The sequence below is a fragment of the Hippocampus comes genome, unplaced genomic scaffold (assembly GCF_001891065.2).
Source record: "Hippocampus comes isolate QL1 unplaced genomic scaffold, H_comes_QL1_v1.1 scaffold135, whole genome shotgun sequence".
Classification (NCBI taxonomy): Eukaryota; Metazoa; Chordata; class Actinopteri; order Syngnathiformes; family Syngnathidae; genus Hippocampus; species Hippocampus comes.
In genome coordinates this window covers 121,034-147,793 of record NW_017805583.1, presented here as the reverse complement: position 1 = coordinate 147,793, position 26,760 = coordinate 121,034, and the positions used below count along the sequence as shown (strand labels likewise).

Sequence of the window (26,760 nt, the reverse complement as noted above, 5' to 3'; positions counted from 1 at the left end):
TTGCTCAACGGCCTTCGACCAAAAACTGGAATGCGCTGCAGCAACTGTGTCTCTCAGCCAGATGGTTCTCTTCAATCTACGGTGTGATGGGGCGGTTGCGAGGCCATGCCCTTATCTGTATTTCTGGCCAGCTGATCCTTACAGAGATATGGCTTAAGTGCACTTGGAAGTGGAGCACTTATCAAGAATTATCAACCGTGGCTGAAATGTGACTGTCCCGTCCAAATAATCCTGACACCCAAAATGATCTGTGCATTTCAGATGAGAAGAGACAGCCATGCGGTGCTCTTTGCAAGACCAGGCGCACTGACCCAAGCCCGGGGTTCAGCCTTCCTGTGTGCTCTGCAATCACTTCCATCCACCCGGCTGAAACCAGTCCCACCCCAGTGGAGGAAAAAAATTCTAAAAGGGAGAACAAAGTAAGAGTAAGAATAAATTGAACCGAAAAAAATAATAAAAACTGTGATCTGCTGATAAAATGGTCTTTATGCAAGGCTTAATTTACCTTTGTGATAATCACAGGTGCCAGCGGCGTGTGGCGTGGAGGCAGTCATTGGAGCGCTGGCTGTATATCGAACCCGCGCCATTCGCACCAAGGACAGCAGGATGCACCACGACACCACCAATCCCCAACTGTAGGTAGGATTGTACTTTGTACTGTTAATTGTCCTTACAAACGGCAATTATCAGGCCATGCCTTTATGCGCTGTAGATAATCTTGTGTGGTTCTTTTCGCATTGTGTGATGGACGATTACTATTTGGTGCTTGTCCCTTTGATTGTTGAATTTTTGCTCAAGTCTAAGAAAATACTACTACTATAATGAATAATAATAATAGTAGTAATAATAATAATAATGTGAATAAACTGCTGATAATATAAATAAGAGAAGGAATAAGAATATGAAAAATGTATTTCGTTAGTATTGCAATTACCGGGCATTGTTGTTGTTGTTGATTTACGGTATCTGACATTGTTTTATTACTTTGACGGTCAGCATCACTGGATGACCACTTTGCATTCGCTCTTACACTAGGTCAGTTATAACCTCTGCCCTGATATCTCAAAATGAGTTTGACAGATGAATTGAAGGCTATGATTTTCAGGCTGAGAATGTAGACACCGTGAAATATAAGGTGTGATTTGTTTTGAGAACGAAATTCCAACATCAACAGATTGAAAGTCACCCTTATTTAGGAAAAGATGCAAAATAAATTCTAACAATTCCATATGTCGAGAGGAAATTAATGATCTAGTCATGTGGCCTGAGCAGGCTTGCCGACAGTGTCTCGGTTATAAATTTGACAACCGACAGTAAAAACTCTCCTGGTCTATTTGAACTGTCCTATGCTAAGTGACAAATCATATCCTCTTTAAATGAAGCCTTGCAGAAAATAAGCATATCATAACTTCTGCATACTTAAAAGTCCTATATGGTTTAGAATCCCCCCCGGCGAGGAACTTCCAGAAACACTGTTTCAAGATGGTTTGAAAGACAAGACAGGATATGGTAGGATAGTTTAAAGACTTTATTCCAATCCCAAACCAGGGAAATTCACTTGTGCCAGCATAAAACAACATAGCATGTAAAATGAAAATAACAATGAGAAGAATATAACATAAATAAATAAATTAAGGTAAAAATTCAACATCAGTAAAAATATGCAGTAAGTAATGCAGTGAGTACACATTAAATGGAACCACATTCCTGTCACCACTTTTGTGGCATTGTATTTAAGTTTTGAATTTACCGCAATATTGCACGAACCTGAATCTAAACCGCAACTACTCAATGTAAAGAAAAGATATGTATTTTGCACATAAAGTATACTGTGTAGGTTGCAGGTGTCCACGATGTAGCAAGGGATATTTACGCAGAAAGACTTTAGACATGTTTATAACTCCCTTCAAAAGCTTTTTTTCCCCCCTCTGTCCTCATGCATTATAGAGTAATTTGATAGATCGGGATTTCTTGTGTTCAGACACACATTTTGGGGCAGTGAAATGAGTTCTCATAACTTGCTCACAGTTTAGTCTGTCACCAAGAATCATGATGGCCCGCAAGTGGTGAAAACAAACATGTCATGTTTTAATAATAATGCATCAGATCTCTATAGAGCTTTTCGAGACACTCAAAGACACTTTACAGTGGATAGCATGAAAGCGCATTCCCCAGACAGTATTACGGTAAGTGTTTCCCAAGGCAAGTCTCGCCACAGTTTTTGTGACGTTACTTTTTACTGGCCGGCAACAATGTGTGAAAGATATGTATCGCTAGGTAGGAAGGTTAAGATTTGCCTTGAGATTTTTGTGATAATAAGGTCAAGGTGTAGCACAATAAAATAGTTTTTCATTGCAACAATGCCGCTATCGTACAATGTATACAGTAAGGAACCCGTCACAAATGCAGCAGTTTGTCTCCGCAGTCTCTGTTAGGGAATGGAAGGGATGACCCATAACTGTTGTCACTAACAAACATCCTCCAAAGTGGCAGTGCGTTTCTGTGGAGACACGATAATGGCAGAGTTACAAAAACAATCATTTTCCAATGTTTCCTAAGGGAAAAGAAAAAAAGGCTCTAGTTCTGTTGTGTGATTATAAGCATTCGGTTGGCATAAGGCAGCTCCAGCCACCATTCATCTTTGAACCTGTTAGATTTACAGGTGAACGGTAGGCACCAATCTGCTTCATCCACAAGATTTCGGTGAGATGCTTTTGCAGCAACATGACAACTCTGTGCATAGATTTGCACACCAAAACAATGACACATTCAGCCACCATGCATTCATGGCCATTAGATTCCAGTCATTAATACAAAGAAACAATAACCCAACATTAAAATTTACTGATCCATTGTATAGAATGTAAATCTAGGAGAGCCATCAAAATAATTACAGAAGAATAACCACAAAGCTTTTTTTTTTAAATTCTCAACCACAATACCTTGAAAGCAAACGTAAAGCTTTGCTTGCTAAACTTGCTTGCACGGTTTCTCAGGAGGCACATTTCACTCTGTCTCCTGATGCCTTGAGGCAAAACTGACAGAAGAAAAATCATCGACACATTTGCCACAAGCTGCCTCCTGCTGCATTAATAACTGTCATCCAATTCACATGCAAAAATAATAAATACTTATAGACATACACTTGTCTTGACAAATTCTGAATTGGTGATCAATGTACAATCATCCCATTTTGTATGAATTTTATTGACTTGACCGAAACAATTGTGTCCAAACCAGATAAGTGATGGGAGCCGCTGTGCTTTTTCATTGTCATGAATCACTAGAATTCATTCATTGAAATGATTCGTTCAAAGAGCCATTCACCAAATCACTCACTACTCTATCATTCAATTCATGACTCAGCCGTGAGTATTAGCTCCTTGTGTTGGTTAAATATACATAGTATAGTACAGTACAGTGTTTGACAATGATAACTGTAAATCTCAATTTCATTATGAATGTGAAAAAACATCCAGTGACAGGTAAGCATCATTTGATACTACCCTCGACTGAGGGCAAGAATTTAAGAAAATTCACGTTATGACTGAGTGGTTGAAAGCTACCAAAGTCGATGAGACACAAAGCTATGGTAGTTTTAATACAAAAGTGATATGAAGTCACATTTTGAAGCAAGCGAGATTTGTCTTTGCACTTTCAGCGTCTGGTGCAAAAGAGCTGAGCCACTCCCTTGTAAACCAGAATGAAAGCCAACGTTTTACATTCAGCCCACTGAGATTGTCCATGAATGATCCATATGGTGGTTTGGCAACCATCAGAAACTCAACTACAGCAAATGGGGCCGCTCTGACAGATCCAAGAGACACTGCAGTGCAACGTGATATGCAAGTGGGCAGCAAACGCCGACATTTTTTATTGGTATGAATAGAAAGATGTCACGAGGCCAGAGCAACGGAGGTTAGATTCAAACCGGGTGGAGAAGTGTGACGAGGTGAATGACAGAAAGAAGGCTGGCGCCATGCACATAATGCATTCCTGAGCCCCTTCACAACTGGACCTGAGGCCACTTGGAACCTTAACCCTTTCGACCTCACAATGTGAGTTCACATGCACAAAGTCTTTAGCTCACAGACATGAGGTGTACACACGAATATCATCACGCAGTTATTTGTGTCTAAGTGTAGGTCTGAGATCATAAGAAAGGAGTTGTGCTGTGGGAAGTTGTGGCCCCAAAACCACCAACCCCGCCACCATAAAGAAATGAGGACTTAATAAGCTGTGGGCTTCTGTTGTGGTTTCTTTCAGTCTCTTGAGCCCTTTTTCAGCTTTTGCTTGGCGCTCTGTCTCACTTTCTTGGTCCAATGATCTGTTACTCTCCCCCTGCTTGCCTGCATTTGTTTCTCTCTTTATCCATCACAATTTATCTCACCTATTACCTATACCCATATACATTTATTCCGCCCTCAACCCTCAAATACTAAACCTAGACGACTGGTTAACTCGAAGTATATTAATTCTGGTAGCTGTAGACAAAGTATATTTCCATGACATATCTGCATTTTAATAACTACAAAGTACTTTAAGAATAAGTTGCACTCGCAAATATCATTCACAGTCAAACATTACCATAGCCCACTACCATATTTTCCACACTAAAAGGTGCACTGGATTATGAGGCGCACCTTCAATGAATGGCCTATTTTGTCTTTTTTTTTTTTTTTTTTTTTTTTTATATTGCACACACCGCACTATAAGACGCAATCGATGTCAGTAAAACATATTTAATAAAGCCGCGACACAGTTCACTACACCAACAGCAAGTTATAACATTGACTCGTTAACATTGAACTCTCTTGCCGCTGCTCTATTTCCGTGTTCAACTGCGTAACCCGATCGCCTTAAGTCTGAACTCTGCGTTGTAAGCATGTCACTAGCAAGGAGCCATTTTGGGGTTGATATATTACCGTAATAACCATACACAAGGCGCATTGGATTTTAAGGCGCGCTGTGAGCTTTTAAGAAAATGGAAGGCTTTTAGGTGCGCCTTTTAGTGCGGAAAATACGATAATTTTAAAAAAACAAATATTTGCATGTCAACATCTGAAAAGTGCATTGTGACTACCTGTACATGTAGTCAATAACCCTTTCAACAGCCAAATATTAGCAATATTCTGGTTGCGCAAGGCCATGTAATCACCCACAAAAACCCGAATATGACCCTTGGGTCACACCTTTTCTAATCTGAATGTCTGTTCGTCTAAACCAAGAGTAGGGAACTCGGGTTCCTCGAGAGCCATATCCTGCCTGTTTTAGAACCCTTCCAACACCAACAAACCTGATTCAATTGCTCATCGTTTCAGGTCTCTGCAGAACTTGCTGATGAGCTGACCATTGGAATCAGGTGTGTCGGAATAGGGAGGGATTTAAAACAGGCAGGATAGGGCTCTCGAGGAACCTGAGTTCCATACCCCTGCCATAAATGCAGATCGGAATACCTCAATTGAAAGGAATATTGGTTTGTTTTGTGCGCATGCTCTGTCCGCAAGGAATCTTTATCTTTTGAGTTCAGGAAATATGTGTGTCATCGGGTGAGCAACCCGCTGGGAATACACAAGCAGAGATAAACAAACCTGGTGAAACTCAGATGCATCTCATGACAACTTTGGAGCAAGTGGGAAACCGACTGCTTTATTCCTGTGGTGAGTGACATGACCTTCATGTCTTTTATTCATGGTAGAAAGTAAGAAGTGTAAATGATGTTGACGTCAGTGGATCCCTGAGATTGGTTTAAGTAGTCTGTTTGGTTCTTATTCCAGGAATGCGATACTGATAAGAGTTTGGTGTTTTGACTCGTACTGGCACATACCTTTTGTACAAACAAAAAAACTCAGTCACATACACATAATCAACAAAAATCCAAAGTGCCAGTGCTTGTTCACAATCTCTAGCAGGTAGCGTCTTCAAACATACACTAGAGTGGACAAAAGTCAAATACAGTTTGGTCGTGGAGACTCTTATGTTGCAGTACCTTTCCTTTCTTTCTTTTCTTTCTTTTCTGATTGATATAAAAATGATCTATTTATATATAAACACATAACACGGGGTAGGACTAGATACGTTTTTTTACTTCTTCCTACTCCCTTGAACATAATAATTGTGTTAAATGATGACTGATTTCTCTTTCGTTTTTACTATTTTACTTACCTTACTTTCTGTCAATTTATTACTGTATATGTTTTTATGTTCAATAAACAAACGAAACGAGAAACGAGTAGAATGGATGTGTGCATAGCATTATGACTTGGAAAAATAAATGTTAAAGGTAAAATTGTAAAACAATATAACTCGTAGAAATCCTCAACTTGAACTAATTTTCAACTCAGCTGTGAATAGTTTCCCTCTTTCTTTCATCACAGATGTATTGACACAGTAAAAGGCCCACCTTCCCAGAAAGAGAAAAGAAAACTGATGACTACCCAACTTTGTCTCTTCCAATTTTTACGGAAGTAATTGTCGCAAATTTTCGATCAAAGTTTTGATTACGTTTTAGGACCAAACTTTTCACGTTGTAGACTCCGCTATATAAAAAAGTCAAAGGGATCAAAGAGAAGTACTGTAGATCTCTTTGTCATGTGTTGGTTTATGTCCTCCAACAGGAGGACTCCAGGAGGAGTTTGCGTAATTGAATGAGAACCTCCTCAAAGATAAACCGCACTGCTGTGTGATCATGAGATGCTAGACTTGGTTGAGGTTTAAAACCTTTCTTGTGGTCACTTTGGGCTGTGGTGCAATTCTTCATTATTTTTCCAGCAGCCCTCCATGAGTAAACCCCCATACCCTTCTCACCCTAATCCCCTTTTCCTTTGTTAAAGTGTATAATTTCAATGGTTTGAGTGTGATATGAACACAAACAAAAACATATTATGTCCCTTGATTTTGATGAAGTTGTTCACCACTCCCACCTCCCACTCCACATTCTTGTGGAAACCTCAAAGTTTGTGAGATTAAATAAAAAACAACAAACCAAAGAAACATCATGACAAATTTAAAAAAGGGTTTAATCAGGTAGGCTGACACCTAGAAGCAAGTAAGATCAAGACTACATCATAAAGTTGATTTTCATAAGCATTTACACCTACACTTTCTGCAGTGGACCACACATGCATACTGTTGCAGCAAAGCACGTGGATTTTCTGCCTTCTAAGACGTCTAACCCACAACTACAGTCTCCTTAGCCTGTTTCCTCAACATCAAACTACCACAGAGGGCCTCTTTGGTCAATTAAAAACAGTCAAGTCTGGATCCTGACTGAAACACTTTTGAGACATGCATGTGTGTGTGCGCCTTTGGAAAACTTCAAGACGTCTTTTGCCAGAGCCCTTTTTGCTCATTCTGGTAATGGATGGATGACCTTTGACCTTCGAATATATTCTATGCCTGCCTCCGGGCTCCTTGTCTTTTTATTTTCACCTTCTTAATTTTTTTCCTTCTATTTCCTGTCCATCCATCTCAATCTCTCTTCTCTAATGAGACGGTGACTGTCTTTCCCTGTGGGGAAAGAGGTCAATGCCCCAGACATACACATATGTGGGTGCACACGCATGCACACGCACTGACACAAACTGGAAACATGCATACACATGCAGATGTGCACAAATTCATACAGTGAAAAGGACAAGCCCCCATCGCTACCCTTATCGCACACACACATACACACGTGCACACACACATCTATATGACAACACACAATCTGACCCAGAAATCCCATCTCTATTATGCAGAACATCAGTTAACTGATGGCAGATCTGATTATGCAGCTACCCTCTACGAGCCCACAACTCCCATGCGAATAGATTCTTTTAAAATCCCAATCCCAATTGTCTTTTTAGCATATCAGTAGAGAATTGTATATTCGGAAACAGGAGGATTTACACACATATGGCTATCCAGAACTTTCTCATCAGATTACGTCAAGTAGAAAACCATATTAAACAAGACAAAATTAGGCAAACATTTCACAAACAGCATTGGAGCATTACCTTGCTGGTTTAGTATCCTAAGAAGGTGGCGGTAATTCGCCAACCACCAAAATAAAATAACCGACTACAATTCTACCTTTGCCCACAATGCAATGCAGGATTCTACTTAAGGTAAGTCAGTGCACGCTCGGAGCGTATTTCCGAACGCACCCACTATGAGGGAATGCGAGTCTACTGTTCTTGGTCTGGCTTTTAGTAAGATATACCCCCCCTCCCCCACCCCAAATGTATTCTCCGTAGTATAAGGCGCATCTAAAAGCATTAAATTTTCTCAAAAACTAACAGTGCACCTTATAATCCGACACACCTTATTTATGGATCAATATTCTGATTTCTTGGACGTAGTATTTAAAATGTTCCCTAAAGCGCTTTGTTACAGCTGCAACGGTTGCGAAGGCTCTATATAAATAAAGCTATATTGCACCGTTCTGTATTCCCCTCAGCATAGCTCAATTTAGTGGATTCATAACACAACCGCAGCCACAATTGTGGCTTCTATTCAATGCGCCTTATAATGTGGTGCGCCCTATATAGGCAAACAGTTTTAAAGTAGGCCATTCACTGAAGGTGAGCCTTATACTTCCAAGCATCTTGTAGTGTAGAAAATATAGTATACCGTTTTTTTTTTTTTTTTTTTTTTTTTTTTGATAGTATGAAGGTGGTCAAGCATTTTTTTTTCCAATGGAATGATTTTGACATTTTATGGAAAGCATGCTTTTTCAGTGGTTGACGTCAACTTCTAAAAGTGCATATGAAAAATGACAAAATCACATGTTGATCTCTTAGCATCGTATAAATAATGGATTGGTGCTTTTGCAGGGAGGCAGTGTGAAGTTGTGACCACCGAAAAGATTGCTTACTTGGCACATAAGCAAAATAACCTATAACGCATGTCTGTGCATGCAAATGTGCTTATGTGTTCCTCTGCATATGATTCAGTGTGTGTGTGTGTGTGTGTGTGTGTGTGTGTGTGTGTGTGTGTGTGTGTGTGTGTGTATACGCATGTGAACTTGTCTGCTTGCTAATAAGCAGCTAAGAATGTTCTTACGTTCATTGATAATGCCATGCATTGCATTTCTGTATACATTAGCTTGGAAATTGAAAGGCCATCTGTGGCCTACTGGGGAGGTTTAGTAAAGGGTAAGCTACGATGCTCATTATTTTTAGGAGAGGTATGCTCCCACCGGCCAAAACAAATTAGTTTGTGCCCAGTTTAACCTTCACAAAAACTTAATTACTGTAGGTATGCTGTTTACTGAATATGCACATTATTCAGACATGTTATTTTGGAAGTAGAGCAAACCCACAAACCTAATTCAACTCATTTATATTGTGGCTGTGTTACCACATATTGAAAATTGCTGTGCATTCTTTACATTTGGTTGGTGACGTACAGTGTCGTGTCAAGTTGTAGTTTTTGCGTGGGTATTGCTTGCAATTTCAGTCAGATGATTAGCAATGGCATTTTAACTGAAAGTTTCAAGCCCATATCAAATAAAAAAGTTGACTTGCGTTGTGGTACTGCGACCATGTCCGACAGAAAATTCTAAAAACCTTGTCCAAGAGGGCTCAAAAGGAATGAAATCAATACGACATTCTGAGTGTGTGAGCTTGTGTGTCTGCTGGGTCCATAAATTTGAGAAGAGACATGAGCTGCATGTCTCAGCAGTTTCCTGTGGTAAGCTGAGCTCTGCTGCGTGTCCCACTGATACTCGCGTCATTCGCCTGGTCTGCAACGTAATGCTTGCCACGCTACCGCTTGTGAGCCGGCACATGTGTGTCTGCCTTCACGTGTATGTGTGTTTCCTTCTGTCTCCTGTCACCAGCAGTCGCCTCTGCACCATTAGGACCTGTTAGGGTCAAGGGCCATTGCTACAAAGGTCAAAGTTCATCCTTGCAAAGGTGAAAAGTCGTGATGGTTACTTGTGGTGTGAAGTGACACTGGACAAGCACCCAGCTGCAAACATGAGATGCAATAGTTTTTTTGTTTGTTTTTGTAATTTTAGCTTTTGAATTCATTTTTTTTAATTTATCATAAAATTGACATTCTTGCTTTACCATTTTATTGTTTTTAGTATTATTATTTATGTATGTATTTATTTATGCATTTTTATAACTGTATACCTCTCTTTGTTGAATACTTGAAAGGGAGGGTGTGGTGTGTATTTCAAAATGCGATTTCTTGACATTATAAAGGGCTCTGGAGGGTTTTTTTTCTTTTAAGTGGTCAAAATTAAATTCGAGAATGGGTGTGCACATCAGTGGTCTCCAACCATCGGTCCTTGGGACATTTTGTACGTCGCCACGCAGAAACACTGAACCAACAATATTTTAACGATCATCAGAGTCTGAAAGATGTTGTATTTTGTAAAGTTGGCGCATCCCCTTATGCCTCCGTTCAAATGTAAAACCGCTCGGCTTGGATATTTCACCCCTTAACTGCTTAATTAAATCCATGCATCACGAAAAGTCAGCAAACAAAAAAAAATCTGCACCTTTGCCAGTTCACCCCAATCTGTTATCAGTTTTCCCACACAGTTCCCCAAAGGTGCTTGTAAAGCAACACACTCATCATACATACAACTGAGCTCTTTGTGATGTCCTGAAGGAGCATGAATATTTTGAGGCCAGAAGCACAACAGACATGACATTTCAGATTTTTGTTTTTTCACAAATTCATCTCAGAAAATGTTACATTTTTTTGAAAAAGAGAGGCAGTTGATTAGACGACAGTTCGGTTGCACAGATTACAAGCCAGTCCCATCAACTCGAAGCTTGACTGAGTCCCAATTTAGGGCTACATCCTTTGAGCCTGCGTTTTAACGGCCAAAGTTACTCTGACACCATACAAAGAGTCCTTTAAGTCTTTAAGTAAAGCCCAAATATGGATATATATATATATATATATATATATACACATAAAGGAAACCCACGAGATGGAAAAACTGAGTCAAAAACAAATGTCTTTGTAACATTTTTTCCTGGAGGGGATAACGCCAAATGATGAGAAAGAAGAAGAATTCTTCCAAGAAAAAGAAATCGGCATTTAAGAGACACTATTAGAAGTAAAATACTGGTTTATCGCTACAGCTGATTTTGGCTCACCAAGCCCAATCTACGTAATAGAGACAGGCTGGAAAATGGGACAATGAAGCCTTCAAAACTGCTTTGGCACTTAGAATTGTTTCTTGATTCGAAATCAAGGTGGAGCATCCAGAGCTTGCCAAAAAGCATACATTCAGCAGAATGGGGAGTTGTATTTGTAATCATTTGTGTTCGTGAAAATATTTTTACCTGAAACTGTCATGTGGTGCTGGAAACTGGAAGGACTGCTTGTGTAGACTCTAAATACCAGAAAAAAAAATACAGCCCAACATATACAGTATGAAAATACCACATCTTTGTGGTATAAATGAATCCCTTTTAAAAAAAAAATTGTCCATATCTCTAATATTATCATAATGCTATTTAAGAGGGAAAGTGACACGTGTTTCCTAACAGAGAGATGTGGGATGAAACCTACAGACTGTGGTTTGACCAACAGATCACATCGTTTTCAACATGGAGGCTTTACTCGCTTGCCAGATCATATTAAGGGTTTATGTGCTGCAGTTGGAAACAGCAAAGGGACTTTATGCGTGATAAACATCACTGCGAGAACTGAGTGCCTGAGAGATGACTCGGTTAAAAATAACCACTGTCAGTCTATGTATAAAGACTTGGAAAATAGCAACATCCAAGTTCACCCTGGATTTAAGGACAGGGGCTGTTTGGTGTACAAACAGAATTTTGCTGACATCTGCACACTCTCACACAATCGCACGTAGACACGCACGATGCCAAACAAATATGTCAACTGAGTACGAAGTCAACCAATTCACTGAGCTCCCGCAGCAAGATTTCCCCTCCAGGTAAACTCTAAAACATAATTGCATGTCACTCTTGTATTTCGCTACTTGTTATTTCAGTATTTTCTGTTTCTGTGACCTGGGACTTCTGATGGTTCAGTCTGGAATTGCCACAATATAAACATTGAATCATTTTTGTTTGATGGGTAAAAATCACACTTAATACAGTGCAGTATATACCGTAATACAATAAAAAAAAAATCAAGATGATACGGTGTCTTACTTTTCCGTTGAATACATGAAATTCTGTCATGACATTTTTCAGTATTCCACAAATGTCTGGTAAAGCACTATGAAAGTGAGTGTCAAGTTTCCCCACATGTGCGAACGTAAATGTGTTTAAATCAAAACATTGTGGACGAACCGGTTGAGGAAGGGGTCAGGTTCAAGCATCACGTGGTTTGAGTCAGGATCCAGGAAATGGATATAAGTCATCATTATGGGCTGTGAAGTGTGCTGCTGTATGGGTGCGTACATGTATGAATTTATCCGTCCTCCTCCCAGTTGAACAGGATGCCGGAGGTCAAATAAGAGGGGTTGCAGGTTAAAGCCTGACTAAATAATTACAAGATAGTGTTTCCAGTGTCAGTCACACAAACATAAAGCACTAGGACCATAGAAGTTGTTATCTTCGAGGTGTCTGGACAGTGTCTTCCTCTGTGACCCCCACTAGCAATACACAAACACACACTTGAACATGTTCTCCTTCCTCTCTGTCTGTGTGACGTCCACACACCCACCCGTCATGCAAACACACATAATGTCCCAGCCTGAGAGCTGACAGGCAAGCAGTCAGGAAACTGAAGGGGGGTGGAGTAAGAGAGGCCCAAGCGGGAGCGGCAAGGTGGCTATATTTATCCTGTCAGTCACAAAGGTTGAAGGTCAGCTGAAAGCCTACTGACACCTATGCACTCACACAGCACATGTACACGCACACACACATGCTGTAGTGTTCATCAAAACAAGGTCAAGAGTAGAGGGCAGGCAGCTGGCAATGGGTTTACAGAGAGAAGGCGTGAGCAGACAGCTGCACGGTTTTACTGGTGTCTGCCCTTTAAATTGGGGAAAGTTTTAACAGGACACAAGCGAATTTTTACAACAGGACAGAGGAGTATGACGCACTGAAACTATCATTGCAAGTACCTGCAGCCAAACATAAATAATTCACATAATACACGTTTGCATTGCACATCTAAGAAAAAAATAGATGAACCGCTTGGGATTTTCATCCAAGATTTTTTATTATTTTTTTTCCTGGCATTGATCCTGACTTCTTCAACAGTTTTGGACTTCAAATAAACATGTTATTTGTTTTTTGTTATTTTTCGTTGCAGTCAGATATTTACAGGAATCAAAACCCAGTGCAAAGATGTGCTAACCAGTCGTCCAGCGTGTTGCCCAGTATTATTATTCGGTCATGTATAAAATCAAGCCTTACAGAACAACATTGGTCGGCAAGGTAGGCAAAGTGGCCAGGTAGGCTAGAGGAAAGTGGAATGCCAACTGATAGGCATCATGCTACAACAACGCATAGTCAGCTGGGATGGCCTCCAGCAACCCCACAAGGAACATAATGCTTTTGTTGATTTTTTTTTTTTTGCCGTCTAAACGTATGCAAATGCACTTTCACGTTAAACTGGGACCGGCAGATTAACTTGCTACCTGACACACATACCTGCACTTTCTCAGTATAGTCATTAACTGACCTTGTGGGTCAAAGAATAGACATTGTGATTTTCATGCAAGGGATTTTGATGACCACTTCATTGTTATTTCAGAAGCTTAATAACATGGCACTGTCCATAGCTCTTGTTTTAAACATAGATGAAAAGAGCAAATGTCTTATTACAGCAACATAGAGGAAATGCGAATCACAAACATGAGAACTAAATTTGGAAAGTAATGCACACAACATTTAAGTCACTCTCCCCAAATGTTGGTTGTGACAGCAGTTATTATATCAGTCATCACACCATTGCTTTAAAAAAAAAAAAAAGGCTGCGGCACAGTGCTGTATGTCATAAAATATACCATAAATTGTGATGATGTGTTTATATAATTCCCACAAGCCGACTCTGAGTAATGTTATTCCTGTAATTAAATGAAATAAAAGTAAGAGGATGGAAGTGTGCATTTAAAAGTTGACGCTGTAATGCTGGTTTCACTCAGAGAAGAAGAATGAGACAGTTCAATAACATGTCACATATTTTACATCTGGTAATGCACAGTTGCTTTGCCTCAAATTATAGGATTCGAAAAGTGCAACGCGTACAGATCTACCATTTTGACGGGAGCACTGTTATCTGCCTATTCATGTTCATCTGAGCCAGACTATAATAGTGCATTATTACCATGTGGTGTGACAATCCAATCTGATGGCAGGAGAAACTCCACCCTACCTCAATGGTAGTAGAAAGATTGCACGCAAACAGCGTCTCTCTTGCTCGATCAGATGGTGGGGAGGTAGGGTGGGGGGGAACTACACACAATGGGCCTGTTGTATTATTAGCCCCCTTGGAGGAAGCTTCGTTTGTCGGATCAGACTCCCCCCCCCCCCCAAAAAGGAGGTCTGGGAAAATATCAGCTTCCTGACTAAGTGTTTGCCGTTTTGCCTCTCTGGCTGCTGCAATCACTTTCTGACCCTGTTTTGCTTTGCTGCACTTTTGCTCTCTCTCTCTCTCTCTCTCTCTCTCTCTCTCTCTCTCTCTCGCCCACTTACTTGGTTCTGACTTATTTCTCTCTCACAGACTTATTTACACACCAATCAAACTTATTTGCCACTGAAGCACTACTAAACATCACTGATTAAAAAAAAGAAGAAAAAAAAGAGCTGAACCAGTATCTGTTTCGCACTAAAAAACATATCAGGGGAGTTCATGGTGCCATAAATAAAACACCATGTGTGTACACACTGGAAATGGGTTAAAGATGTGAGGGACGCCAATAAAAGAGGATGGTGAAAGACAGCATTTCCTGTATTACCATTTTAATATTATCAGCTCTGACATTTAATTTTCCAAAGTTTCTGCTGCGCATCTAATAGGAGCAAAACGAAAGGAGAGCAATAATAGCCTCCTCTGACTTATCTAGTTGGTAGTCAGCTGTAAATGTGCCTGACTCTGCACTCTCAGTCGGTCTGACCTCGACTGAACTGTTTGCCATCAGTAGTCTTGCTGCTGATGTTGAGCTAAAGGTGCAGTAGAACGAGACAGTCCTTTACTCTGAAAGAGAAGCAATCCTCTTAACTTTTTAGCGAAGGTCAAAACTTTTTCCTGCGGCAATTCAACTCTTAGTACTTTCATCATCATTAATGGAATCACCAGTAGGATATTATTTTTTCCAGTTAAGAATAAAGTTATTTCGTAATTCACAATATAATAAGGAACACTGAATTTATATTATATTTTGGCTCAAAACTTGTCTAAACGACCCCGAATCTCAAGTCAAAGAGACGATGCATTAAGGGCAGGGAGGCAGACTTGCACCACATGGTGGTTTCTGTATTCTTCTCATGCATGTTTTACATTGAATACAGAGCAGTGATTCACTCGTTATTTTTTAATTAGGCAATGCGGTGCAAATAATTGTGCTCCAAAAGTTCTGCCCAGCCAAATGTGGTTAGGCAAATGTGTGACCTGCTGTTTTTTTTTTTTTCTTTTTTGGAGTTGCTGCACAATATTAAATAAACTGGCCAACAGCAAATTTTAATCAGAGATAGCTTTTGAAAAAGACATGATTGAGACTGGATGACAAGATCTTTTCCTTCCACTTAGTGTCACTTCAAAATTACGTTTAACCAAAGCTGTCATGAGCCTAAGCTTTGACATAGCGAAATATAAATGATGAAAAGACAAACTGCCAAGGGCAGACGTCATGACAACAAAGGTGGGACGGGGGGGCACTCACAGTGAACTTTGATGTCAAGTTGGGGGCTGCAAATTATCATCCAAATGGCCCCCCAGACTGCAAGTTTGAGACCCCTGTTCTTGATCCTGAGTTAGAGTTGTGACCAAGGTTGTGATCGTGATTCATGGTAGTTTTCATACCAGTGTTGCAAAGTGCTTGGTCATCTTAAGAGCTACAGGATCTCTTTAATAATATTATTTTAAAAAATCATTCTAAAATGAGAATGGTCTCGAACCTTCCCGGTCTAAAAAGACTGGATGAGATTAAAATGTAAGCGTGACCTTCATGAACCAGCTAACTGACATACAACGGCCATAATAGAATTACACAAAGTGTATGTGGAAGTTTGGAAAGGCTGACTTGCAGACATCAACAGGAGCGAATAGTTAACGGAGAAATGACGGCACAGAAGGAAGAGTTGGAGCCTTGAGAGAGTGGGTGTTTATAAGACAGAGTGAAAGAAATGATGGAGTTGGCACCTGCGAGCAAAGGTAAAGACGGGAGTGATGAGTTTGACAGAAAAGTTCAAGAAAGGCCACGGAGCTAATCAAAACATGACTTTGAATCCAGTTTTTCCATTTCACCTAAAATGATGTTTCACTAGATACTTTCTCATTGCTTAGCAGCGAGCTCGGTTTGGGATTGGCGAGTCATTTGGAGGAAAATACTTCTTTGTGGCCTTGGATAAACTGTGTCATTCCTGTGCAGCTCCAGTTTGTTGGAGCAAGACAAGCTCACAAAAAAGTGAGGATCTTCAACTTTTGGCTGAAATTTCCAGATGAGTCCAAGATAAATTATTTGTTGAGACTGCTCCTGCTCCTCAGCGAAAAGTTTTGCGAACATTTACGACACTGGTTTGCCACGCAGTGGGACAAAGAAGCGGGCTGAAGTTCATTTGAAGTTTCTCAACATTAGTAGGACATCATGTGAAAAACCTTTTTTCAAAGTCATGTTGGCTTTCACATGCGCACGTGCAGTGTGGCTAAATGCCTCCCACATGCAATGTATGTGACACATTGGCTAAGTCATTAGACCGCACTTCCTCTCCAAACACGAGAGACATGAGGGCTTTCTTGCATGAAACACAAAGGAACGTGTGGGTGGGTACATGTATGTGTGCCGCCTTTCTGTTATTGGGTTCGTATTTGCAAAAGCGTGTGTCCTGCTCTCACGTTCTGCCCTTGGGGCTTGTGACCAGTCGCCTGTAATTGCTCCCCTTTGATTGCCTTCACTGAGTAGACAACTGCTACAATTACAACCAATTAAGAGTGTGCACAGGAATTGCTTGCTCTGCAGAAGGATCAGCGGAGCGTTAGTTTGTGGGGTCACCTTTTTTTTGTGAAGCATCTTGTCACATTTATACTTCCAGATGATAATCATTTGTTGTCAAAGCCAATAAAATAGTGGCGCCAACCCGCAAAAACACAAACCAAATGTGACAGTGGATGGTAGCTCTTGTATTCAAAAAATGTGGCGTGGATCATAATACAGATGGTTGTCATAAATGGAGCAAACTGTAAGTTTCACTTCTCCTTACAAAAAGGTACCAGCCGTTAGCACTTCCGCTTTTTAATCACTTGACTTATTTATGTGCTACCGATGTGAGCTACACGTGTCTTCCTTCCCGGGCTAAATGTTGTTTTTGTGTTGGGGGCGAGTGGTTTGCAGCTCAATCAGCATCAACAGCTTTGAGAGTACAGTGGTCTGTGTGTGTGTGTGTGTGTGTGTGTGTGTGTGTGTGTGTGTGTGTGTATTCAGGGCCACTAGTAGGGCTGTCACAAACAAATCTTAATAAAATCGAACATTCTGTTGATTACTTTGAGAATCATCCCCTTCCCCACCACGTGTAAATCGGTCTCGTACTTTTTTTTTTAAACGGGGAAATGTCCTTTAGATATGAAGGCCTTTACATACAACACCTACGTTTGTCATACTTTACATTTGAACATTATACCAACTTCAAAGTTACTAAAAAAATTAAAAAAAAAAAAATCATATTTATTTTCACGTTCAAATTCGCAAGTGCCTCTCTTTGCCATTTACAGCTGCTTTAGCAGACATGAGGACTTATGTTAAAAAAATGATACAGCAGCAACTGTCACTCTCGCCTGTTCCTTATTCATTTTTCTTCCACATTTCTCACAATAATCACATCACATTGCACTTAAAGTCGATCACTGTTTAGCCATGTAGATGCGTTTTGGAGCAAGCTACGCTAAGCTAAGTTCGCTAGAGAAGGTTGAACACTTTAATTCTCTCCTCTTTCATCTGTAACTGCTTCAAACAACAAAGCGTATGCAGAAAAGTGGTTAAGATTGCATCGCTCTCTGTGTCATATGTGTTGTGTTGTATTATTTTGTCATTTTATGTTAACTGTTCTGTTGATGTGGGCGCGGGTACCCGCAGCGGCTCCTCTCTCTCTCCTGTGTTTGCACCGTGGGTGAGAGGACAGAAATTTCATCTGTGCTGTATGTTTCACAAAGAGCATATTTGACAATAAAGATGACTTGACTTGACTTGAACATGCACAAAACAAGTTCAACCGTGCACTGTCCTCTCTATTTAAATAGTTATTGAACTAACTGAGACGAGACTTTTCAGCCTGTCCAGCTTGAGCCACACTCCTTGTTGAGTGTCTCAAGGGTCATTTCAGTAAACGGCCACTTACACAAGCGTCATTTTCAAAACGAATACAATACAGTAGAGTCTGCAAACACTACAGAATATGTTCTATCTAGCAATGGGATGGTATATTATTGACTAATTATCTAATAAGTAAAAAACAAAAGTCTTATCCTAACTTACCCATTGTATTACAGTACTACTTGTCGAGCGTATACATTTCCGTGTTTCCATGAACTCCACCTCCAAGCGATCCCACTTTTGCCGTAAGGACATCAAACTTTGATTTTGACTATTTCAAGAATGAAAACAATGTGCACAATCCCTGTATTGATACTCTGTTGCAGGAAGAGTGTGTGCCGCAACAAATGTCCGTATGGAAAAACAGACCACAGGAAAAAATAAGTTAAAACAAGATACAAATGAATGAATCGCTTTGAGGCTTAACTTTTTGTTTCGACCAATTTTTATGATCGAATACAACATGGTCAATGTTTTGAGCTTCCAATTTCTGCAAATGCATCTGCAAGTGTGACAGTCTGAATTTTATCGAATTCACTAGTTATAATTTTGAATTTGGTAATGTGTCGGCTGCAGGTACAGAGATGCTTCATAATGGGCGTTGTTTTTGTGAGGTCACCCTCAGCTCCGCCGTAGTAGGCCCGTACGGGTTCAGCAGGAGAGGTGACACAATGAGTAGTGACTCATTTACACGAAACAGGACTCCCCGCTCAAAACTGATGGATGTTACAGTTTATTCCCTCTAGCCATTAACTCCCTAAACAGTAAACCAAATCTATAGTGGCTCTTTGCAATTTTGCACACCCTTGTGGAACAGCATTACCGCAATAATCATTGTAGCTCCAGCTCTCTGCATACTTGAACAACTGTCACTGATCTATATTCCACAGCACCAGACACTTGAAAGCGCTCAAGGACTTTCTATATAGTGGCACATCTAAAGTTGTGTTACAATAACTGCTACTGGTCACTGGTGGTCAATGGTGTAACGATTATCTGCACCAACAGCACAACTGTCATATTTTTGTATTCTACCACTGATCACTTTAGCTCTGCTTGATACTTTGCACATTGTCTCACAGCTGTCATTATGTGGTACTACTGCACAACGGTACCCTGACATTACATAATGTCTTTCGGTACTTAGTTGTCATGTCCTTGTTTATCGAAGTTGCTTGTTTTTGAAAATACTCGTGTAGCCTATACTACCGGAGACAAATTCCTTGTGTGTTCTACATACTTGGCCACTAAAGATGATTCTGATTCTGATGTCAGCATGGCAATATATTGTGGTATGCACGGCATTCTGTTGTTGTTTTTTTTTTTGGTTTTTGTTTTTTTTTTTGTTTGGTTTTTTTTTGTTTGTTTTTTACAAAAGCATCTGTTTCATGGGCAAGTTATCAAGAGATGGGGAAATTGTTTCAAAATGCCAAAGTGTTTTTAATAAAATTCCACATAAATGCTCCACTGGTGCCTTACCAACATTGCGTACGCACAAAACGGGAGCTCGAAAGATGTGTATGTGACTTTACGCACGAAGCATCTATATGACCAATGAAAATAAATTTGCCAGGACAAAGTGAGCACCTGTATGTATGTCTGTTTATCTTAGTGTAAAGGTAAAATACATCAACATTTTTCTTCATCTTGCTGTGTATGCAAGGTGACACAGCTTGATTAAGGGACGTTTCATCTTTCCCAGCAATTTAAACTCAAAATGGAAAATAGAATTGTTGCAGCCAAAAGATCTCTGTTGAAAGTGTGACGCCGTCACAACTCTCACGACGACAATAATGCCCTTTTTAAGGAGGACTATCAATTTACCTCAATTCCCTTGAAAATTCCAATTGTCGGTCTGGAGACAGCCAGGATTCCTCCAGTGTTAATTAAGCGTCTGTCTTGGAGAAAATTAAGGTCGTGATCCCCCAGACCTCATCACTCCCACAGTCCCTAGGAGGGGAGACTAAAAGAGACTTAATGAAGGAATAAAAGGATGATATGACTTCATGAACTGCTTAATGAGGCCTGTGTGTATTTAATATGTGATTCTTAGAGGTTAATTAGAAGAATATTAGTCTTCGTCATTGTTGACTGCTGCTGGTGCTTGACAATTGCAAAAAAAAAAAAGAGTGGTGACATTTTGTCGAAAAGATGATCCGCCGTAGAACATAACATTCCCTCTATAGTCATATACTGTATTGTAAATGATTCCTTCACTGGTTATTGCAAGAATTTATTGACAAACTGAATAACTGTGCGACTGCATGATCTAAACTCTCCGATCATCATTCAGAATCTGACACAGTCAAATGGTTTAATGGACCATTGCGAGTGAGTCATGTGGTTGTGTCACTGAAATGATTCAGAGCCCCTAATGCTTCAAACAGTGTTTCCTCTACACATCGTGACTCGCACTCGTCAGAGGGCAAGGTGCATAATGCCCTTCGGCAGCGTTAGGTAAAACAGCTGAAGAATCTGACGCAGTGACATCATTGCCCCTCAGAGAACTGACTCAAGCATTACAGCGTGTTGTTTCCCACACAAGCGCTCTTTGTCTCCATGTCAGAGTCATTTGTTTTATGACCGTAACCCAGATTGGTGATGCCCACAGGCCCTCATTTGCGGGTCAGGATATTCAGAGGTCTCAGTCCAGTAACCACAGTGTGACCATGAGAGGGCCTCAGATGACGCAGCCGAATAATAAAACATAATGAGTCATGAAGTTTATGGAATCCAAGTTTCCAAAATAAAGATGGACGATTTTAAAAGGCCAACCAAGGCGAAAATTATAAGACGAGCAGTTGTGACCATGGCTCCCTCGTCTCCTATTCCAAAAAAAACAAAAAACATATTGGGTAGCCTAACTGGTGCTGTTCTGCACCTGGAATCATAAAAGGTATTTTCCATGACTAGACATCTCACTTCACCACCTGATCCATAGCTTGTACAGAGTGCTGTTTGCAGCATCTTTCCTTTCTTTCCATAATTGAAGAATGCATTGAGGAGGAGGAGCAGAAGGAATGGGTACTTCTAGTCAGCACAATACTTAAATTTAAGATTCAAAACAAGAGCTGGAACACACACTGGCACGCCGTTTGAACTGTGTCTTATTTGACACTGGGCAGTCCTCATTTAACAATATCCTCAAATAGGTCGTGTACAGATGTGCATTGCTGTTACACTAATGTAATACTTTACAGGTCTAATGTTATGTTAAAACATGACATATTTAACATGATAAAATGTGAGGTTATCACATAAAAATGTGATGAAGTTCACTTCAGCATTCAGCAAAACCAAGTGGAGATGACGTTCATATTATAACCTCAAGCCCCTGTCTTCTTGATTCCTGTATATGGTTGTTTTCAATAAAGTTTGTGTTTGTGGGTGTGTGTGTCTGTGTGTGTGTCTGTGTGTGTGTGTGTATATATATATATATATATATATAATACACACACAGACACACACACACACCATAGTTTCTGCACTATAAGGCACTTCGGAGTATAAGGAGCACCTTCCATGAATGGCCTATCTTAAAAATGTTTTCATATATAGGGCGTACCGAATTATAAGGTGCGTAGAATTGAAGCTACAATAGTGGCTGTGGTTGTGTTATGCATCCACTAGATGTAGCTACACTAGAGGGAATACAATACAATACAGCTTCATTTATATGGAGCTTTCACAACCGCTGCAGCTGTAAAAAAGCGCTTTACAGAACATTTAAAATACTACGGCCAAGTAATCAGAATATTCAGCAATATATAAAGTGCATCGGATTATAAGGTGCCCTGTCGCCTTTTGAGAAAATTGAATGCTTTTAGGTGCGCCTTATAGTACGGAAAATACGGTGTATATGTAGCCTTCTAAAATACTGTATCTTTATGTACCATCAATGTCTCTCAACAAAACAATTGCGTTCCAAAAATAATGTTAGCTTAAATAAAACTGTTTCATACACCAAAACAACATTTGATGACCGCATCGAATGTTAAATGCTCAATAGGGTTAGTATGAAAAACGAATGCAGTGTAGCTGTGCACCATTGGCATCTCCATTGATGCATCATCTAAAGAATACTGTCACCCAGTTTTGTGTTGGTATTCCGAGAAAAGTGACGGTAAATTATAAAGATAAATGCATTTATCATTTTGTAATGGTCTTTAAATGACTTAACTCAGATGTGCACTAAAATCCACGGAGTAGCCTAAAATTGAGGTTTCATGTGCTATTTCCACAGCATATGTGGTAAAACTATGGATAAAATCCCTTCATAACACATCCATGTTGTCAAACCTAGTGACGCACAAAATGGAGCTTGGTTGTGGCAGAATGCCCTCATCACATTTATCTCAATACCGAGTGAGTGAAAGACTTTTTTACAGAGCCCCATCTTCAAGCTTCCACACGCAGACATAAGCTCTTCCTGGAAACTGCTGACTGCATGCAAACATGTTTTTCCCAGCACCGTGGTCATCATTTCCCATCATTGCCCTTACTTTTAGAGTGGTAATCCATGCGTAAAACTCCAAAAGACATCTACACAATGTTTGCATGAGCAGAACCAATCACTAATGCTGCTCTTTGCTTAAAATTCAATGCCATTTCGAGGATTCCTTTGAGAAAAGGTGGCAGCTCAGCCCGGCTTCCGAGTTTCATTAATTTGCCCTCTCAAGTGAAAAATATTTGGGAGGTTCACTGAGGCTTAAGACTCAGTTTGTTGCGTTTGGGGTTTTAATCATGAGTGTTCAGATTTTTTTTTTTTCCCCCTCAAAAGTTGATCATTAATCTTCAACTGTGCTTCCCACGTCTGGGAATTTTGTCTCTGAGCCCGGGGGGCAGTCTGAAATCAAACTCTGGAGGGTTAGTAAGTGACTTTATGTTGCAGTGTTGGTTCACATGGAACATTGTGCAGAAATGTAGAACAATGTTTCATAAGGAAGACCTTGAACATTTACAGTCCTGGTTTATAAACATGTCTCTGGTTCACTGCTATGCAGAATGACTTGAATCCTCTCTCCAAAGTTTATTCAGAGAAAGACTGGTAGCTGACTGCTCCTGCGAAAGAGCCAAATATTTCCACTGCTGTCATTTATTCCACATGTGAAGACATACAGTATGGCTATTCCTTGTCAGAATAAGAGATTCTCGTCATTGTTCTGGAACATGAGAATGATGTCAGCGTTCCTTCTGTGAGAATTTCACAGAAACAAAGCTGACAGATTCTGCAAAGATGGCAACGTGTGACTTTGTTTTGATTGCACATAGGATGTTGGTAAGCGGGGGAACGGGTGATGTCATCCTTTCAATTTATCAATGAAGGTGTGATGATGAAGACGGTCATTTGAGTTTTGTTGTTATACCAACAATTATGTAATCCTCCTTATAGATTTGTTTACCCCTTCAAGATCTTGAACATAAGGAGGTCATGACCTTACCCTTTGCCAGAACAACCAGTTCTTGTATGAGCTCAGCAAATTTATCGTGTCCACACTAACTTGCTTGCTGAGTGCAGGAAGTATCCACCAACAATAAACATGTTTTGGGTTTAGTCTAATCTTCCATTATTTACACTAAAAATGTCAGATTCAAAACCTGAGCATCAACAGAAAGTCAGAACATGAAAGAACGTCAACTCTTAAAATTCCAATTTTTTTGTAGGGGCGGAACAATTAATCGGCCGGCCAATTATGGACCTTCAAACAACTGCCACAATAACCGGGCAAATAGCTGACGTTTGCCGATTTGTTTTTACCCTAATGTACTCTAATGATTTACAGTAGTTGTACACAAGTAACACTGGTTTTACTATTCTTATTCAACATACATCTATACGATAACCTTTTTTTTCCAGAAAAATATATATGAAATTAAATTCGGAGCTACAATGTCATTGTGTGGGCCTGTTATTCAATACAAATTTACTGTGAGCGCAAATGGTGGTTCATCTATGTGTGCCTTGATTGTCTGGGAACCAGTGTACCCCACCTATAGTATTGCCCGAAGACAGCTGGAATAGGCTCCAGCATGCCTGTGACTCTTGTGAGGATTAGAAGATGGATGGATGGATCATTTCGGGACTGATGAGACAATGTGCTTAAAAATGTTGCCTCTGGCCTTCTTGCTCATTTCATGTAATTGACTCACTATAGGGATACAATTTTACTGTTCTGTGCAACTTAAAACTCAATTAAAAAAAAGTATTCTAGCTGTGCTATTAATATTAAACTTCTGTCCATCCATCCATTTTCTCTACTGCTTATCCACATTAGGGTCACTGGTGTGCTTGTGCTTATCCCAGCTGATGCTGGACTGGTCATCAGCCAATCACAGAATGTAGTTTTGTTAAATACTGAACTCAGTGATCCCACTGAATAAAGGGTATTTACGGTCAGCATATTTTGGAACACTTTCACACTATGTGGTGGTTTTCTTTTTGATGAATGTTGATATCTGTTTGAGATTTTATTAGCATGAATGTTTGACTCCAACATCTGCTTATTTTTGCCCCCAATGTGTCATACAACATATGAAATACTCACAAGGTTAAACCCTTGACTTTCATTGGAAGGCATCTTAAGCTGTTCAAGCTGTTTCAACACTAAACAGCTGACTGTGCCAGAGTGTAAAATGATTTTGCATGGGAGAAAATCGATTTTTTTTTGGGGGTGGGGGATACATTATGGAAGAACCCATCAATACCGGTGACAGTGTCAGCAGCACTGCAATATTGCATTAGATGCAACATTCCATTTACACAAACTGCAGAAAATACATAGAAATGTGTTCACCCACTTGCATGGGGGAACCCTCACTATTCGGACACATTTTTGAAATGGGCTCTTACAGTTGTCAAATTGCCATAATTCACATTGAAATGTGAATCCTTCCCATGACTAAGAAGTGCAGACTTTTTTTTAGCCACTGCGATCTGATCTGCAAGAATGGCAACACATTGATGATTGAGCATCAAACTGAAAATGATCATCAGTTGCATTTGAATTTTAAAAGCAGAGGTAGTGACACACCTACACCACTCCGCTAAACACAACAGAGATCCTCATTTGGCTCACAGCAATCTATATGGACTCTGGCGCCTTTTGCATTGGCCCAAACCGATTATTTTGATGAACCCTCACGTATTTGGTCAGAAATCCTATCCCATGTAACATTGGGGTAAAGGGAACATCATGGTCGACATTCAGCAACTGTATTTAGACACTTAAATTTGCACTTACATTGACAGAAAGGACAGTTTGGAATCTTCCGTTAACCTTAGAAGCGTGTTTTTAGTTTGTGGGCGGAAATGGTGGCAGCTTGTCAAATCGAGGTCGCGAGGGCAGCACGCTCCCGCCCAGCTGAGTCACCTGGAAAGGGACAAAAAATAAATACCGGGGTAATGAAAATGAAATATTGTAATAGAATCCTTCAACATATATGCATGTGTGTTTTTAGAGTTTTTAGCAGGACAAATAGAATAGCGGTATTGATAATTAAAATTGATTCGTTGATATCTGTGGCATCACAAACAATGATGATGAACTTCTGGTTTGATGGCAGCGATCGATTGTCGACTCCCACTAAAAATTAAGAAAGGAATTGGCTGTGTGTTGAATACTACTGTGATTGTATGGTGGATTGTACACCTGCGACCCTTGTGAAGAGAAAGTGGTTCACATAATGAATAGATAAACTGATTTTTTTTTTTTTAATTGCACCTTACAGCGAAATCTCCATCAGATAGCTGCCAATGGGAGTAAACATGGGCACCAATAGGCTACTCTTTCCACCATGCTGTTGAAAAATGTTTCACGAAAACATAGACTCTACAATTTGTTGAAAATGACCTAATTGTATTATTTCTTTCTTATTATGATGGTCTAGATCAGGAGTGTCAAACTCATTTCACATTGTGGGCCGCATACGGCATTGGTAGATGTCAAGTGGGCCGGACCATTAAAATTATACCATACTCTGCTATAAATAACCAAAATATCATGTCTTTCCTTTGTTTTGGTATAGTGAAGCACAAGAACATGAGGAAAATGTTTAAATTTAATGAACATATCTTTTACCAAACATTAAAACATCATTAAAACAACATTAAAACATCCCACTGATTGTACAAAGGCACACAACTTTAACAAGTAATTGGTATTGAAAAATATAGTCATACATTTTAAGATTAAATGAGATTTATAAAGAAAGGATTTTTTTAATCCATTTACACATGTGCATCAGGGATGTGTTCCTCGAGCCGGTCCTTGGCCTCGAGGACCGGCTCCCCCGCCGGAGGGCGG

General features: G+C 39.9%; 1 long non-coding RNA gene across 2 annotated transcripts in view; it reads right to left on the bottom strand.

Annotated features, from left to right (window-relative positions):
* Positions 1-1,944: 1,944 nt before the first annotated feature.
* The window catches only part of LOC109521937 (uncharacterized), a 77,584-nt gene continuing 52,768 nt past the window's right edge, over positions 1,945-26,760 (bottom strand). For both annotated transcript variants that reach the window (XR_002169460.1, XR_002169461.1), the window contains 2 exons: positions 25,699-25,827; positions 1,945-2,500 (listed from right to left, as the gene is read on the bottom strand). This is a non-coding gene — a long non-coding RNA (uncharacterized LOC109521937). The remainder of the gene's footprint in view (positions 2,501-25,698; positions 25,828-26,760) is intronic.